This window comes from Symphalangus syndactylus, chromosome 5 (assembly GCF_028878055.3).
Source record: "Symphalangus syndactylus isolate Jambi chromosome 5, NHGRI_mSymSyn1-v2.1_pri, whole genome shotgun sequence".
Lineage (NCBI taxonomy): Eukaryota > Metazoa > Chordata > Mammalia > Primates > Hylobatidae > Symphalangus > Symphalangus syndactylus.
In genome coordinates, this window is record NC_072427.2 from 127,502,475 (window position 1) to 127,518,979 (window position 16,505).

The window sequence follows — 16,505 nt, forward strand, 5'->3', positions numbered from 1 at the left end:
CCTCTCTGGGCCTCTTCAGTCTTTCCCACCCTGCCTAATCCTATCTCATAAGATTATCATGAAAATTAAGTAATTTAATACAGAAGAAAGAACTTGGAAAAATATTACATGACTTTGCAATTGTGGAGCACTGTTGTAAGATCTTATATTAATTCAGGAAAATAAGACGCCAGTGTTGAAAGTAAACCTGCTTATAGATATTTTCAAGCTATTCTCCTATATGTCAATATGACCGTGAAGTGTCTCTTGCTCATTCTATCTTATACATATATCTTTATCTTTTTGTATATTTTAAATACATATATACATGTAAATCTTATATATATAAGATATATGTATAAGATAGAATGTATACAAAAATACATAAGATTACAAAAGGATATATATCTTATATCTTTTCTTATTTTTACCTTATTTGTGTACATATGTATGTATTTATTTTAAAGACAGAGTCTTGCTTTGTCATCCAGGCCGGAGTTCAGTGGTGAGATCATAGCTTACTGCAGCCTTAACCTCCTGGGCTCAAGTGATCCTTCCGCCTCAGCCTCCTGAGGAGCTAGGACTATAGGTGTGTGCCACCACGTCCAGCTAATTTTTAAATTTTTATTCAGTAGACCCAGGATTCTCACTATGTTGCCCAGGCTGGTTTCGAACTCCTGGCCTCAAGCAATCTTCCCACCTTGGCCTCCCAAAGTGTTGGGATACAGGCTCCAGCCACCACGCCCCAACAGTTTTTACCTTAAATAATTGCCACTTCCAGGGCTAAGTCCAAGCATAATGATAGGCACAGATCCTGGTATTCTGTTCAGGTGAAATGATGCCAGCGATCACACCTCTGTCTTCTCTCACCCTCTCTCTTCCCTTTTTCTTTCCTTATAGAAGATGTAAAAACCCATGTCTTCATCTTCTAAGCGCAGGCCATAGTACTCCTCTCACTTTCCCGAGGGATCCACATTTCTTTTAAACACAGATATTGGCATAACCCAACTGCCAAGAGGAAGAGATTTAACCTAGCAGGTACCTCCCCTTGATTAACTGACTTGGGCCCCATTGTTTGTTTTTTGCCTTATCACATATAGTTTGATGGATAAACTTTCTCATATTACAGATCAGGAAGAATAAAGTGATTTACCCAGAGTCAAAAGCTAGTTAGTGACTAAGCCAATTCTATATCCTGAGTCCCTTACTCCCAGTTCTAAGCTATTTCTGGGCTGCAGGATTAAACATAAATAAGAGATCCTCTGTTTCTACAGCATTTTATAGTCTTTCAAAAGATTTTTCTATACTTTCACTATCCTTGTAATATTCCTGTAAGGTAAGCAAGTCAGCTGCTAATCCTATTTTAGATCAAAAGAAAAAAAAATAGACTCAAAGAAGATGAGGAATTTGCCTAAAGTCATACAGTTAGTTAGGGGAGAGCCAGGATGAGGGGCTAGCTCTGGTCATTTCTGTGGAAGTTGAAACTTATAACTGTCCTAAAGGTTGTAACTCTCCTAAAGCCTAGAGGTTACTCCTGGAAAACGAGGTGGCCTGCCAAAAGCCATCTGGGAAATAAATACGATGTAAGTAATAGATGGTTTTATCCTTTCTGCTTTTATATCTCCTTCAATTACTGGTAGAAGCAGGCAGAACTAGGGAGAGTATAGGGACTTAAAATTTTGGTCTTAATAGAGTAGCTGGCATTTAACTCACCCTCCTGTTGAAAACAACTAAAAAGACTGGACAAAATATACAAAATAACAGTTTGAAGGCATTGCAGAGCAACCAATAGCAGCAGGACTTGAGAAGTCTACAATCCTTGAGAGAAGGCCAAGAGAGTTGAGCTCTGGTAGGGTTGGCTCAAGCCTGTAACCCCAGCATTTTGGGAGGCCGAGGCACAAGGATTTCTTGAGTCCAGGAATTTGAGACCAGCCTGGGAAACATGGCTGGGGGTGGTGGTGCATGCCTGTAGTCCCAGCTACTCAGGAGGCTGAGGCAGGAGGCTCGCTTGAGCCCAGGAGTTCAAGGCTGCAGTGAGTTGTGATCATGCCACTGCACTCCAGCCTTGGCAACAGAGGGAGACCCTGTCAAAAAAAAAAAAAAAAGGATCTGTGCTCCAGCTCCACATTCATCCTAGCTCCTATTTGGAGGACATTTTATTTTTCAAATCAGAATGCAGACAAATAATATTTGGGACAGCCAAAATGGCTGCACTTTTTGGGAGAATAATAAAAAGAAAAGACCCACGAGCTGGGTGTGGTGGCTCATGCCTGTACTCCCAGAAGTTTGAGAGGCCGAGGTGGGTGGATCACCTGAGGTCAGGAGTTCAAGACCAGCCTGGCCAACATGGTGAAACCCCACCTCTACTAAAAATACAAAAAAATTAGCCAGCTGTGGTGATGCACACCTGTAGTCCCAACTACTTGGGAGGCTGGGGTGGGAGGATCACTTGAACCCGGGAGGCAGAGGTTGCAGTGAGTTGAGATCATGCCACTGCACTCCAGCCTGGGCAACAGAGCGAGACTCTGTCTCCAAAAAAAAAAAAAAAAAGAATTAAAAACAACAACAACAACAAAAGACGGGCCAGGCGCAGTGGCTCATGCCTATAATCCCAGCACTTTGGGAGGCCGAGGCAGGCGGATCACCTGAGGTCAGGGGTTAAAGACCAGCCTGGCCAACATGGCAAAACCTTGTCTCTACTAAAAATACAAAATTAGCTGGGCACAGTGGTGCATGCTTGTAATCCCAGCTACTCGGGAGGCTGAGGCAGGAGAATCACTTGAACCCAGGAGGTGGAGGTTGCAGTGAGCCAAAACTGTGCCACTGCACTCCAGCATGGGTGACAGAGTGAGACCTTGTCTCAAAAATAAAAAAAAAAAGCCAGAATACAGAAATACACACCTCTCAAATCCCTCTACCTTATTCTTTGTTTTTTTTTTTGAGACAGGGTCTCACTCTGTTGCCCAGGCTGGAGTACAGTGCACAATCTTGGCTCACTGCAGCCTCGATCTTCTGGGCTCAAGCAATCCTCCCACCTCAGCCTCCCAAGTAGGTGAGACTACAGGTGTGTGCCACCATGCCTGGCTAATTTTTTAATTTTTTTTTTTTTTAGCAGAGATGGGGTCTCACTATGTTTGTTGCCCAGGCTAAAATTCTTTCCACATTAAAGCATAATTTTTTTACTTGGATAGGTATTAACCATTAAAACCATCACACTCATAGGAGTGTGTTGCCTGAAATTTGTGTTATAAATACAATGGAAATGTTTAAAAATCATTATAAGTAATAAAGGTTGCTACTGACTTGGGTCAGAGACAATGCAAGTTGAAAAAAAAAAAGAAAAGAAGAAGAAAGACCATGGGCAAAATATGAGACTTGGGAAAGTTCCCCTCATGGTGCAGGCCTGGGAAAGGTGAGCAGCTATCACTGCAGGAAAGACACAAAGCTCTACCTGGATTGTTCTCATCTATCTCCCCTGCAAAACTGCCTTGAATCACTGGGAGAGGGGAAAAAACTTGCCACCCTTGGGCCACAGGTGAAGACTCATTGCTGAGAGAAGTGACCAGAAAAACAATTTCTACCTCTGAAAGAGAGGCAGAAAACTGTCCTGGACCAAGGCCATTAGAGATTTCCTATTGCTGATGGAGGGAAGATTGCTGATAATGCCCCACCTTCAAGACCCAGGGACATAATACCTGTGTAAGATTGAGGATGAGCCTGTAAAACAGAGGGCACTCTCCTTCTCCACACCAGGATAGCAAGAGTTGAGTGGAAAGTAACAGGCATTTATTTCTGTAAAGCAGGCGGGGGAATGTGTGGAGAGGGCCTTCTCTAAGGCATAGGTGCAAAGAAAAGACTTAAAGCTGAAGCTCAAGCAGTTATTGAGAAAAATCTTCATACAAGCCACCAACTCAATTCAACAAATCCAGCTCAACTTTTCACTAGATCGACTCAATCCCAAACACTAAGGATTTAGCTAAAGAAAGCACACGCCTAGCTGAGCATGGTAGCTCAAACCTGTGATCTTAGTGCTTTGGGAAACTGAGGCAGGAGTATCACTCGAGGGCAGGAGTTTGAGACCAACCTGGGCAATATAGTGAGACCCTGTTTCTACAAAAAAAAAAAAAAAAAAAAAAAAAAAAGCTAACATTTGCCAGGCATGGTGCCATATGCCTGTAGTACTAGCTACTCAGGAGGTTGAAGCAGGAAGATCCTTTGAGCCCAGGAATTCCAGGCTGCAGTGAGCCAGGATTGTACCACTGCATTCCAGACTGGGTGACAGAGCAAGACCCTGTCTAAAAAAAAAAAAAAAAAGATATGATTTCGATCTGTGTCCCCACCCAAATCTCACGTGGAAATGTTATCCCCAGGCCAGGCTCAGTGGCTCACACCTGTAATCCCAACACTTTGGGAGGCTGAGGTGGGAGGATCACTTGAGGTCAGGAGTTCGAGACCAGTCTGGCCAACATAGCAAAACCCATCTCTACTAAAAATACAAAAATTAGCTGGGCATGGTGGCTGAGGCAGGAGAATTGCTTGAACCCAGGAGGCAGAGGTTGCAGTAAGCCAAGATTGAGCCACTGAACTCCAGCCTGGGTGACAGAGTGAAACTCTGTCTCAAAAAATATATATATAATCCTCAAAGCTAGAGGTGGGGCCTGGTTGGGGGTGATTGGCTCGTGAGGACAGAGTTCTCATGAATGGTTTAGCACCATCTTCCCTTGGTACTGTATGTGAGTGAATTCTCATGCGATCTGGTATGTGGCACCTCCCCCTCTCTCTCTTTCTCCTGCTCTGGCCATGTAAGATGAGCCTGCTTCCCCTTTGCCTTCTGCCATGATTGTAAGTTTCCTGAGGCCTCCTTAGAAGCTGAGCAGATGGCTAACATCATGCTTCCTGTACAAGCTTTGGAACCATAAGCCAATTAAACCTCTTCTCTTTATAAATTACCCACTCTCGTATTTCTCCATAGCAATGCAAGAATGGACTAACACAAAAGCACATGCCCATTTTCAGGCATAAAAGCAATTTATCCCAGTCTGTACTGTTCTACACAAGATGTCTGGCCTACAACCAAAATACTTATGACAAAAAAGGAAAAACAAACAAAAAACCACACTATCAAGAGATAATGCAATGACCAACCAGAATCAGATATAATCCATATGTTATGATTATTTATTTTTAACTGAAAAAGTAGGTGTTTTTTATTTTTATAAACTGTTAAAGCAACTTTATTTATTTATTTTTATTTATTTATTTTGAGATGGCATCTCGCTCTCTCATCCAGGCTGGAATGCAGTGGTGCAGCCTTGGCTCACTGCAACCTCTGCCTCCCAGGTTCAAGTGATTCTCCTGCCTCAGCCTCCCAGTAGCTGGGATTATAGGCACCCACCACCACACCCAGCTAATTTTTGTATTTTTAGTAGAGATGGGGTTTCGCCATGTTGGCCAGGCTGCTCTTGAACTCCTGACCTCAAGGCTGGTCTTGAACTCCTGAACACCCACCTTGGCCTCCCAAAGTGCTGGGATTGCAGGTGTAAGCCACCTTGCCCCGCCTGTTAAGGCAACTTTAGAACTAAGGAGATAGTTTTCCTTATCATTTTTAAGTTTAAAGACTCACAAATGCAGTTAATTATACAAAATTAACTACATGATTCTACTAAAAGTATACACTAAAACCATCATCATAGCTTCCAACTACAGTTGACCCTTAAACAGCACAGATTTGAATTGTGTGGGTCTGCTTACATGCAGTTTTTCTTCTGCCTTTGCCGCTCCTCAGATAGCAAGACCAACCCCTCCCCTTCCTTCTCCTCCTCAGCCTATTTGATATGAAGACAGTGAGGATGAAGACCTTTAAAATAATCCACTTATTATATGGAGAATTTAAAATAATTAAAATTAACATGTTAAAGGCTCTAGTGGAAAAGGAGGAAAACGTGCATAAAGAGATGAGAACTGACTGGGTGACATGGCTCATGCCTGTAATCCCAATACTTTAGGAGGCTGAGGCAGGCAGATCACTAGAGGTCAGGAGTTTGAGATCAGCCTGGCCAACATGGTGAAAGCTCACCTCTACTAAAACTACACAAAAATTAGCCAGGCATGGTGGCATGTACCTATAGCCTCAGCTACTCAAGAGGCTGAGGCAGGAGAATCACTTGAACCTGGGAGGTGGAGGTTGCAGTGAGTCGGGATTGTGCCACTGCACTCCAGCCTGGGCAACACAGTGAGACTCCATCTCAAAAAAAAAAAAAAAAAAGACTGTCAGGAGAGAAGAAAACTATAAGAAAGGACCAAATGAAAGTGCTAAAAATAAAAAAACATGGTAACAGATATGAAGAATGGCTCTGACAGGCTCATTGGTAGACTCAGTTTAACTAAGAAGAGAATCAGTGAACTTAAAAACAAGTCAAATCCTAGTGTCATGGTGCACATCTATATTCTCAGCTACTTGGGAGGCTGAGGTGGGAGGATTGCTTGACCCTAGGAGTTCTATCTTCCCCTTTTATCTCTTCTTTCTGGGACTCAAAGTAAATGTACACCAGGCCACTTAATGATATTTCATGAATCTCTAATATGGTGTTCTCTCTTTTTCTTCCAGTCTTTTTTTCTCTGTATCTTTCAGTTTGATAGTTTCTATTGCTATGTCTTCAAGTTCACTAATCTTTTCTTCTACAGTGTCTAAGCTGCTATTAATCCTATCCAGTGTACTTTTCATTTCAGATGTTGTATTTTTCATATTCAGAGGTTCTATTTCTTTCTTTCTTTCTTTCTTTCTTTCTTTCTTTCTTTCTTTCTTTCTTTCTCTCTCTCTCTCTCTTTCTCTCTCTTTCTTTCTTTCTTTCTTTCCTTTCTTTCTTTTTGAGGTGGAGTCTCACTCTATTGGCCAGGCTAGAGTGTAATGGCATGATCTCGGCTCACTGCAACCTTTGCCCGCGGATTCAAGTGATTCTCTTGTCTCAGCCTCCCAAGTAGCTAGGATTACAGGCACACACTGCCACGACCAGCTAATTTTTTGTATTTTTAGAGATGGGGTTTCACTCTGTTGCCCAGGCTGGACTCGGACTCCTGAGCTGAGACAATCCATGCACCTCAGCCTCTCAAAGTGCTAGAATTGTAGGTGTGAGCCACCACGCCCGGCCCAGAGTTCTATTTCAAATCTCTTTTTATGTCTTTCATTTATCTCTGCATCAAGCTCATTACTTCCTCTACCTTCTTTAACATAATTTAATGTATAAGGGATGTATTAAAATACCTGTTTTAGCTGGGCGCGGTGGCTCACGCCTGTAATCCCAACACTTTGGGAGGCCAAGGAAGGTGGATCACCTGAGGTCAAGAGTTTGAGACCTGTGAGAAAGAGAGTTTCTGGGGTGCCAGTTGAGTTGGTCTCCCCTGTGTGAGACACCCATTGGAAGCCATGGGCGGCCTCTGAGGAGAAAAGTCTCCTTATTGCCTTCATGTCTTTATGTCCCAAGAGCATAACTGCTCAGTGGCATTCCACAGGTTGCTCAGGGAGATAACACTCCCTTGAAGCAGTGGAGTATAATCAAACATCTTGGCTCCTCCTGAAACCCGCTCCAACCCATTTCAGTCCCGATAAGTTAAAGATCTTAAGGAAACTGCCACTGCTATACATCTTATTGAATGACTCATGAGTTCTCCTTCACTGATTAATCCTTTTCCTCATCCCTTCCTCCCCTTCCCATCTGCCCTAAGAACAAAGAGCTTGTAAACCAATAAATTGGGGCAGAGCCCGAAAGCTCTGGTCTGTGAGCAAGCCTCCGATGCTCCGGTCCCCTGGACCCACCTTTTAAACGCTTATTCTGTCTCTTTATAACTCCTTTGTTTCCTCCAGACTTGGGGTACCTGCTGGGTGGTGTGGGGCTGGTTTCCCCAACATCTGGCACCCAATGTGGGGCTCCCCATAATCTCTACAAATAATCCAGTGAAGAAACGCCAGAGTGTGGAAAGTGGGGGACGACTGATGAAGGATGCCTGAGTACGTTTTTACTTCGGGCTCTATGGGTAAGTAGGGCACTTGGAGAATTCCAGGGTAACCTCAGGAAAATATGGGTCAGGCTGAAGGTAAGTTTGTTAATTACTTAAGCCTGGTGCGGCAGTTATTGCGCTGCGGTGGGGGGTAATTGTGAGTACCCAACATCTCACATCTTTATTCCATCTCGTAGAAAAGTTTTCTCCTTGGTTCCTGGAATATGGAACCATGAATGTAAAAGATTGGGACAAGGTCGGATCAGACTTAAAACGAGCACAACAAGAGGGCCACCATATTCCTTTCTTCGCTTGGTCTGTGTGGTCAGCAATTAAAACAGCACTAGAGCCCGTCCACATTGAGGAGGAGGAGGAGGAGTTTCAGGATGACATAGAAAAGTTTAATAATCAGGAGTCTGATGATCAGCAAAGTGAACCATCACAGTGTAGTTTTAAAAAGGAGGAGAAACGGGAAGCTATATATGCTAACCTCCAAAAACTTACGAAAGAAACAGTTCCACCTACTGCAGAAATAGTGCCACCTACTGCGCCTTTAGGGGAAGGTCTGGAATGGCCACTCCCGCCTCAGCCTTATGAATTTTTGAAATGAGAGCCTGAGACGTGGCTTGCCGCTCCCATTGTTGGATGCCTCACCATTAACTATGGCAAAGGGAAGCTTCAGGCTGGCCCAACAGCCAATTATAGTGAGGGAATGATCCAGGCTTGTCCACCTGTTAATTATAGTAGAGGAATGCTGCAAGCCAGCCCAAATACAAATTATGGCACAGGGACAATCCAGGCATCCATTCGCCAGGCATAAGAAATCGGGGATTTGGATGCTTGGCAGTTTCCGGTAATTATTTCGCCAGCTGAGGGGCCCAGAGAACATGCTCAAGCATCCTAGGAGCCATTTCCTTTTAAAATATTAAAAGACTTAAAGCAAGCATTAGGACAATATGGACCAAATTCTCCTTATGTTCATTCCTTTTTACAATCTGTGGCTTATAACAGGTGTTTAATACCTATGGATTGGGAGTCATTAGTCCAATCCACCCTGTCCCCCTCTCAATTTCTCCAATTTAAACCCCGGTGGACAGATGAAGCAACAAATCAGGCATGCAGAAATGCTTAAGCTCAACCTCCCGTTAATATCACATCTGATCAATTGCTTGGAATGGGACAGGCATGAGGTACTATAAATCAACAGATGGTAATGGGTGATGAGGCTGTTGATCAGCTCAAAAGTATATGCCTAAGAGCCTGGGAAGAAATTCATGACCCTGGTACTACTTATCCTTCTTTTAACTCAGTTCAACAGGGTCCAAGGGAGCCTTATCCAGATTTTATCACCTGTTTGCAAGACACAGCTCAAAGGCTGTTTTGGATTCTCATGCCAGGAAAGTTCAACTGCTTGCTTATGAAAATGCTAATACAGAATGTCAGGCAGCAATTAGACCTATTAAGGGAAAGGCAGATCTAAATGAGGAAAAAACTTTAAGTGAATACATTAAAGCCTGCAGTGGCATTAGGGAGCACTTATATAAGGCCATCCTCCTTGCTCAGGCAATGGCTGGACTAAGGGTAACAAAAAACACATGAGTGTTCCCTGGATCTTGCTATAATTGTGGACAGATAGGACATACAAAAAGAGAATGTACAAAGAGCCAAAAAAGGCAAAACTCAGGAGGAAAAAGCAGGGAACCAGGTACCTGTCCTAGATGTAAAAAGGAAAACTGGGCTAATCAATGTCATTCAAAGTTTGATAACAGAGGACAGCCCTTGCCAGGAAACAGACAAGAGGGGCCAGCCCCGGGCCCCGATTCAAAATGGGGCATTCCCAATTCAGGATGGGACATCCCTGACTCCAAACAGAGTGTTCCTGGCCCAGTCTATCCCTGTACAAATGTACAGCAATTGTCCCCCTCCACAGCTAAAAGCAGGGCAGTAGATTTATGCTGTACTGAAGCTGTATCCCTCCTTCCTGGGGAGCCTCCTAGGAAGGTCTCAACAGGAGTTTATGGCCCATCGCCAAATGGCACAGTGGGACTTATACTGGGAAGCTCCAGCTTAAAGGGAATTCAAGTACATATTGGGGTAGTGGACTCTGATTGCCAGGGAGAAATTCAAATTATCATCTCCTCCACTGTTCCCTGGAGTGCTAATCCAGGTGACAGAATAGCTCAACTGTTGCTTTTACCATATATTAAGTTAGGAGAAAGCTCAGAAAAAAAGAACAGGAGGATTTGGAAGCACAAATTCAGCAGGCAAGGCTGCCTATTGGGTAAATCAAGTCTCTGACAATAGTCCTATTTGTATGGTCACTATTCAAGGAAAACAATTTGAGGGTCTGGTCGACACAGGAGCAGATGTGTCGATCATAGCTCTTTATTAATGGCCAAAAAGCTGGCCCAAACAAAAGGCCCCAGTGGGTCTTGTTGGAGTCAGAACTGCTTCAGAAGTTTTCCAGAGTACTTTTATCTTACTATGTCTTGGTCCAGAAGAACAGGAAGGCACAATACAACCTCTAATTACATCCATTCCTGTTAACTTATAGGGGAGAGATCTGCTTCACAAATGGGGCAAAGAAATTTCAATCCCTTCTCCCCAGTATGGTCAAGCTAGTCAAAAAATAATGTCAAACATGGGCTGTGTTCCCAGAAAAGGCCTAGGAAAACAGGAGATGGGCATTATTGAACCCATACAGGTTACTGTAAAAAATGACTGAACAGGATTAGGTTACCATTTTTAGGGGCAGTCACTGTTGAGCCTCCAAATCATATTCCCTTAAAATGGAAGACCCAAAATCCTGTTTGGGTCGAGCAGTGGCTGCTTTCTCAGGAAGAATTGGGGGCCTTACAGGAATTAGTCAAAGAGCAATTAAACAAAGGAAACATTGAGCCCACATTTTCTCCATGGAATTCACCAGTGTTTGTTATAAAGAAAAAAATCCAGCAGATGCCACATGCTAACCGACTTACAAGTGGTCAGTGCAGTCATCTAGCCAATGGGGGCCCTGCAGCCAGGGCTTCCATCCTTCACCATGATTCCTAGAGACTGGCCATTAATAATTATAGATTTGAAGTATTGCTTTTTTAATATTCCTCTAGCAGAGTCTAATTTTAAGAAATTTGCTTTTACTATTCCTGCTATGAACAAACAACAAGGAACCAGCAGCCAGATATCATTGGAAAGTCCTGCTGCAGGGTATGTTGAATAGTCCTACTATTTGTCAAACTTTTGTGGGGAAGGCTGTTCAACCTGTGAGAGATCAGTTTCCTGATTTGCATATCATTCATTATATGGATGACATATTGTGTGCAGCTGAAAATCAAGACCAACTTATCCAGTGTTATTCATATTTACAGGAGGTGGTAGCCAATGCTGGATTGTTCATAGCACCAGATAAAATTCAAATGGTCACTCCTTTCCAATATTTGGGAATGCAGGTTCAGGAAAGGGCAATTAAACCCCAAAAGGTTCAAATTCGAAAAGACTCTCTGAAGACTTTAAATGATTTTCAAAAATTATTAGGGGATATCAATTGGATTCGACCTACTTTGGGAATCCCTACCTATGCTATGTCTAATCTGTTCTCTATTTTAAGAGGAGACCCTGCTCTCAATAGTAAACAAGAACTGACTCCTGAGGCTGCCAAAGAATTACAAATGATTGAAGAAAAAATACAACAGGCCCAGGTTAATAGAATAGACTCAAGTTTACCATTACAGTTCATTGTGTTCCCTACTCTCCATTCTCCTACAGGGGTTATAGTTCAGAGTGAGGACTTAGTTGAATGTTCTTTTCTGCCTCACAATACTGTTAGAACACTCACAGTATACTTGGACCAGATTGCAATCTTGATTGGGCAAGCTTGCCTTAGAATTGTTAAACTTTGTGGCTCAGATCCAGATAAGATTATGTAGTTTCAATGAATAAAAATCAGATTTGGCAAGCCTTTGTTAATTCAGTCAATTGGCAAATAAATTTAGCTGGCTTCACTGAAGTTCTTGACAATCATTATCCAAAAAACAAAGTTTGTCAGTTTTTAAAGCTAACAACATGGGTCCTTCCAAAAAGTACCCGTAGTGCTCCATTGAAAGGAGCAGTGACTGTTTTTACAGATGGCTCTAGCAATGGAAAAGCAGCTTATGTTGGACCTAAAAACAGAATTATTCAAACTGACTTTCAATCAGCAAAGAGGACTGAATTACAGGCAGTTATAGCTGTGTTAGAAGACTTTAAGCAACCTGTAAATATTGTCTCTGATTCAGCTTATGTTGTTCAAGCCACTCAATACGTAGAAACTGTGCTCATTAAATATCTTGTGGATGAACAACTCTATCAGCTGTTTTCTTCTTTACAAAAGGCCGTGCATGATTGCTGTTTTCCTTTCTGTATTACGCACATTCGAGGACACTTTAATCTTCCAGGGCCACTTGTAAGGGCTAACTATCAAGCTGATTTGCTAGTTTCCACTGTGCTTACTAATGCCCAAGATTTTCACTCCCTAACACGTGTTAATGCAGCAGGACTTAAACAAAAATATCAGATTACTTGGAGACAGGCAAAGGACATTGTGCAACATTGCCCTCAGTGCCAGGTACTACAACTGCCACATGAAGGGACTGGTGTTAACCCATGGGGATTAACCCCCAATACGTTGTGGCAAATGGACATAACCCATGTCCCTTCATTCAGGAAACTTTCATACGTCCATGTTACTATAGATACCTTTTCTCATTTTGTATGGGCAGCTTGCCAAACAGGTGAGGCAGCTGCTCATATTAAAAGACATTTACTTTCTTGTTTCACTGCCATGGACATCCCACAAAAGATTAAAACAGACAGTGGCCCAGGCTACTGTAGTAAATCTTCACAAGCATTTCTTCAACAATGGCACATTGAGCACAGTACTGGAATACCCTATAATTCTGAAGGCCAAGACATTGTTGAACAGGCTAATCGAACCTTAAAATCTCACTTACAAAAACAAAAGACAGAGGGGGGAACCAGAGAATACTCTACTCCGCATATGCAGCTATGATTGGCTCTTATCACTTTAAATTTTTTTGAATTTGTCTAGAGATCAGGTTACAACAGCAGCAGAGCAGCATTTGACAGGGCAAAAATAAATCCTCATGAAGGAAAACGTGTAGTGGAAGGACGTCAGAACCAAACTTGGGAAAAGGGCAAAATCATTACATGGGGTCGAGGGTTTGCTTGTATCTCACCAGGAGAGAATCAGCTTCCTGTCTGGGTACCCACAAGACATCTTAAGCTGTGCCATGAGCCAAAATCCAAGGAAGAGGAAAAGACCTCGGAACGTCCCTGCACCCCTAGTTCATCAGATGTCTCAGATGAACATCTCTGTTGAGCAGATGGAAACCAGTAAAACTCGCCAAGCAACTCCACGGACCTGGGAGCAGATGAAGAGACTAGCTCACATTGCAGACGAGAACCTGAGGTCTCAGAACAAGCTGCTGACCACCAGTAACATAATGGTAGCTATGATGGCAGTAATCTCCATGGTGGTGAGTCTCCCCGTAGCTGAGGCAGATCAAAATTACATTTATTGGGCCTACATTCCATTCCCCCACTGATTAGGCCTGTTACATGTTTAGACCCCCTGGTGGAGATTTATATTAATGAAGTGTCTGGATGCGTGGACCAACAGATAACTGAGTTCCTACTCATCCAGAGGAGGAAGGAAAGTTAATGAACATTTCCATTGGTTATCACTTTCCTCCCATCTGCCTGGGGCCGGCAGCAGGATGTTTAAATTATGATAAACAAATTTGGATGGTTTATGTGCCTGCACATAATGGATCAAAAGCCTCTATTCATGCAATCAGTGGAAGAACATTTCAATCTTTGGACACTATTAAATACCTTGAGCATGGCTATGTTTTGACACATCACCAGATTAATAAATTTAAACCTAATAAGAAGCTCTGCCCTAGGCAGGCCACTAAATGGTCTGGAAAGCTAAAGGTGCTAACCTGGGAAGATTGTATTGCAAACAGCGCTGCTGTACTGCAGAATAATTCCTATGGAATCATCATTGATTGGGCCCCTAGGGGACACTTTGCAGTAAATTGTACTGGACAGCATGAAGGTTGTAGAGAGACTCCTTTTGCAAACGACTACCCAGATAATGCACCAAAATTATATAGAATAATTGAAACAAATTACCCTATTAAGTGGAAGGAAAACGGTATGGCTCCTCCAAGCCCAAACATGATTGATCCAATTATAAGTCCAGAACATCTAGAATTGTAGAAATTAATGATGGCTCAAACCCCAATTTGGATTTGGAAAGGAGAATATAAAACAGAGACCCACAGTAAAAAACTTCGATTTGTTGTAGCCATGACCTCTAATCAGTCGGTCCCATTGCAGAGTTGTGTTAGACCTCCTTTTATGTTGGCAGTGGGAAAAATTAATATCCTACCCGACTCTTAAATCATATCATGCCTCAACTCTCATCTTTTTACCTGCATTAATTCTACCTTTAATAAAGATAATAGTGTTTTACTGGTTAGGGCCCAAGAAGGAGTTTGGATACCTGTTTCCCTCAATAGACCTTGGGAGGCCTCTCCCTCCATACGTATTATCACTGAAGTACTAAAAGGAATACTTAATAAATCAAAGAGATTCATACTTCAATAGCTGTGATCATGGGACTTATAGCTGTCATAGCTACTGCTGCTCCTGCTGGTGTTGCTTTGTACTTTTCTATTCAAACTGTGGGCTTTGTGGATAATTGGCAGGAAAATTCTTCTAAGCTTTGGAATTCCCAAAGCCAAGTAGATCAAAAACTGGCAAATCAAATTAATGATCTCCATCAAACAGCAATTTGGATGGGAGATCAGATTATAAGCTTGGAGCATAGAATTCATATGCAACGTGATTGGAATACTGCTGATTTTTATATTACTCCTAGCTCTTATAATGCCACTGAACACCATTGGGAGATGATTAGATGGCACCCACAAGGAAAAGAAGACAATATTAAATTAAACTGAAAAAACAAGTTTTTGAGTCATCTCAGGCTCAGCTCACCATGTTGCCTGGAGCTGATATTCTTGCTGGAGCTGCTGATGGCCTTTCTAATACCAATCCTTTAAAGTGGATTAAAACCATAGGTGGATCAACAATTGCAGATTTTATTTTGGTTTGTGTCTGTTTATGCTGTTTGTTTTTAGTCTACAGATGTGGACAGCACCTTGGGAGAGAAGCCAGACACCGTGAATGAGCCATGATAGCAATGGTGGTTATTAATAAAAAAAAAAATTAATAAAGACAAAAAGGGGGACATGTGGGAAAGAGAGTTTGTGGGGTGCCAGTTGAGTTGGTCTCCCCTGTGTGTGACTCCCATGGGAAGCCATGGGTGGCCTCTGAGGAGAAAAGTCTCCTTATTGCCTTCACATCTTTATGCCCTGAGAGTATAACCGCTCAGCAGCATTCCACAGGTTGCTCAGGGAGGTAACACTCCCTTGAAGCAGTAGAGTATCAAACATCTTGGCTCCTCCTGAAACCTGCTACCACCTGTTTCAGTCCCAGTAAGTTCAAGATCTTAAGTAGTTTAGACACACACCTTTGTTCAAGGAAATTCACAGAAACCACCACTGCTATACATCTTATCGAATGACTCATGAGTTCTCCTTCACTAATTAATCCTTTTCCTCATCCCTTCCTCCCCCTCCCATCTACCCTAAGAACAAAGGGCTTGTAAACCAATAAATTGGGTGAAGCCCAAGAGCTCTGGGCCGTGAGCAAGCCTCCGATGCTCCGGTTCCCTGGACCCGCCTTTTAAACGCTTATTCTGTCTCTTTCTGACTCCTTTGTCTCTGCCAGACTTGGGCTACCCACTGAGTGGTGTGGGGCTGGTTTCCCCAACAGAGACCAGCCTGACCAATATGGTGAAACCCCCGTTTCTACTAAAAATACAAAAATTAGCCAGGCATGGTGGCGGGTGCTTGTAATCCCAGCTACTGAGGAGGCTGAGGCAGGAGGATTGCTTGAACCTGGGAGGCAGAGATTGCAGTGAGCTGAGATCACACTACTGCACTCCAGCCTGGGTGACAGAGCAAGACTCCATCTCAAAAAACAAACAACAACAACAACAACAGCAAAGTGAGACTTCGTGTCTAAAAAAAAAAAAAAGTTTCTACCAACAACAAACCAACCAATTAAAAAACTCATCGCCAACAGCTCAAGTGTACAGTCCTTCCTAGGCTCCTTCAAAGCAGGCATAGCAACTATTAATAAATACTTGTTGGATAATAAATAATAAAACAGAAGGAATAATGCTGTAACCTAAGGAAAGGAGCTAGATAGATAGCTTTGAACATCAGGACCTTCCTAGTACCCCTGAGATTGTCCCACATGGGTGACCCCTTCTTTATCTCTAAGTTTAGGTCAGCCCACGTTAATGCACTGCTATACTGTCATTTAGTGACCTTTGGAGAAAATCCAGAAAATTTATTTAAAATGGAGGAATTATATTTAGAGGAAAGGGAGAGAACCAA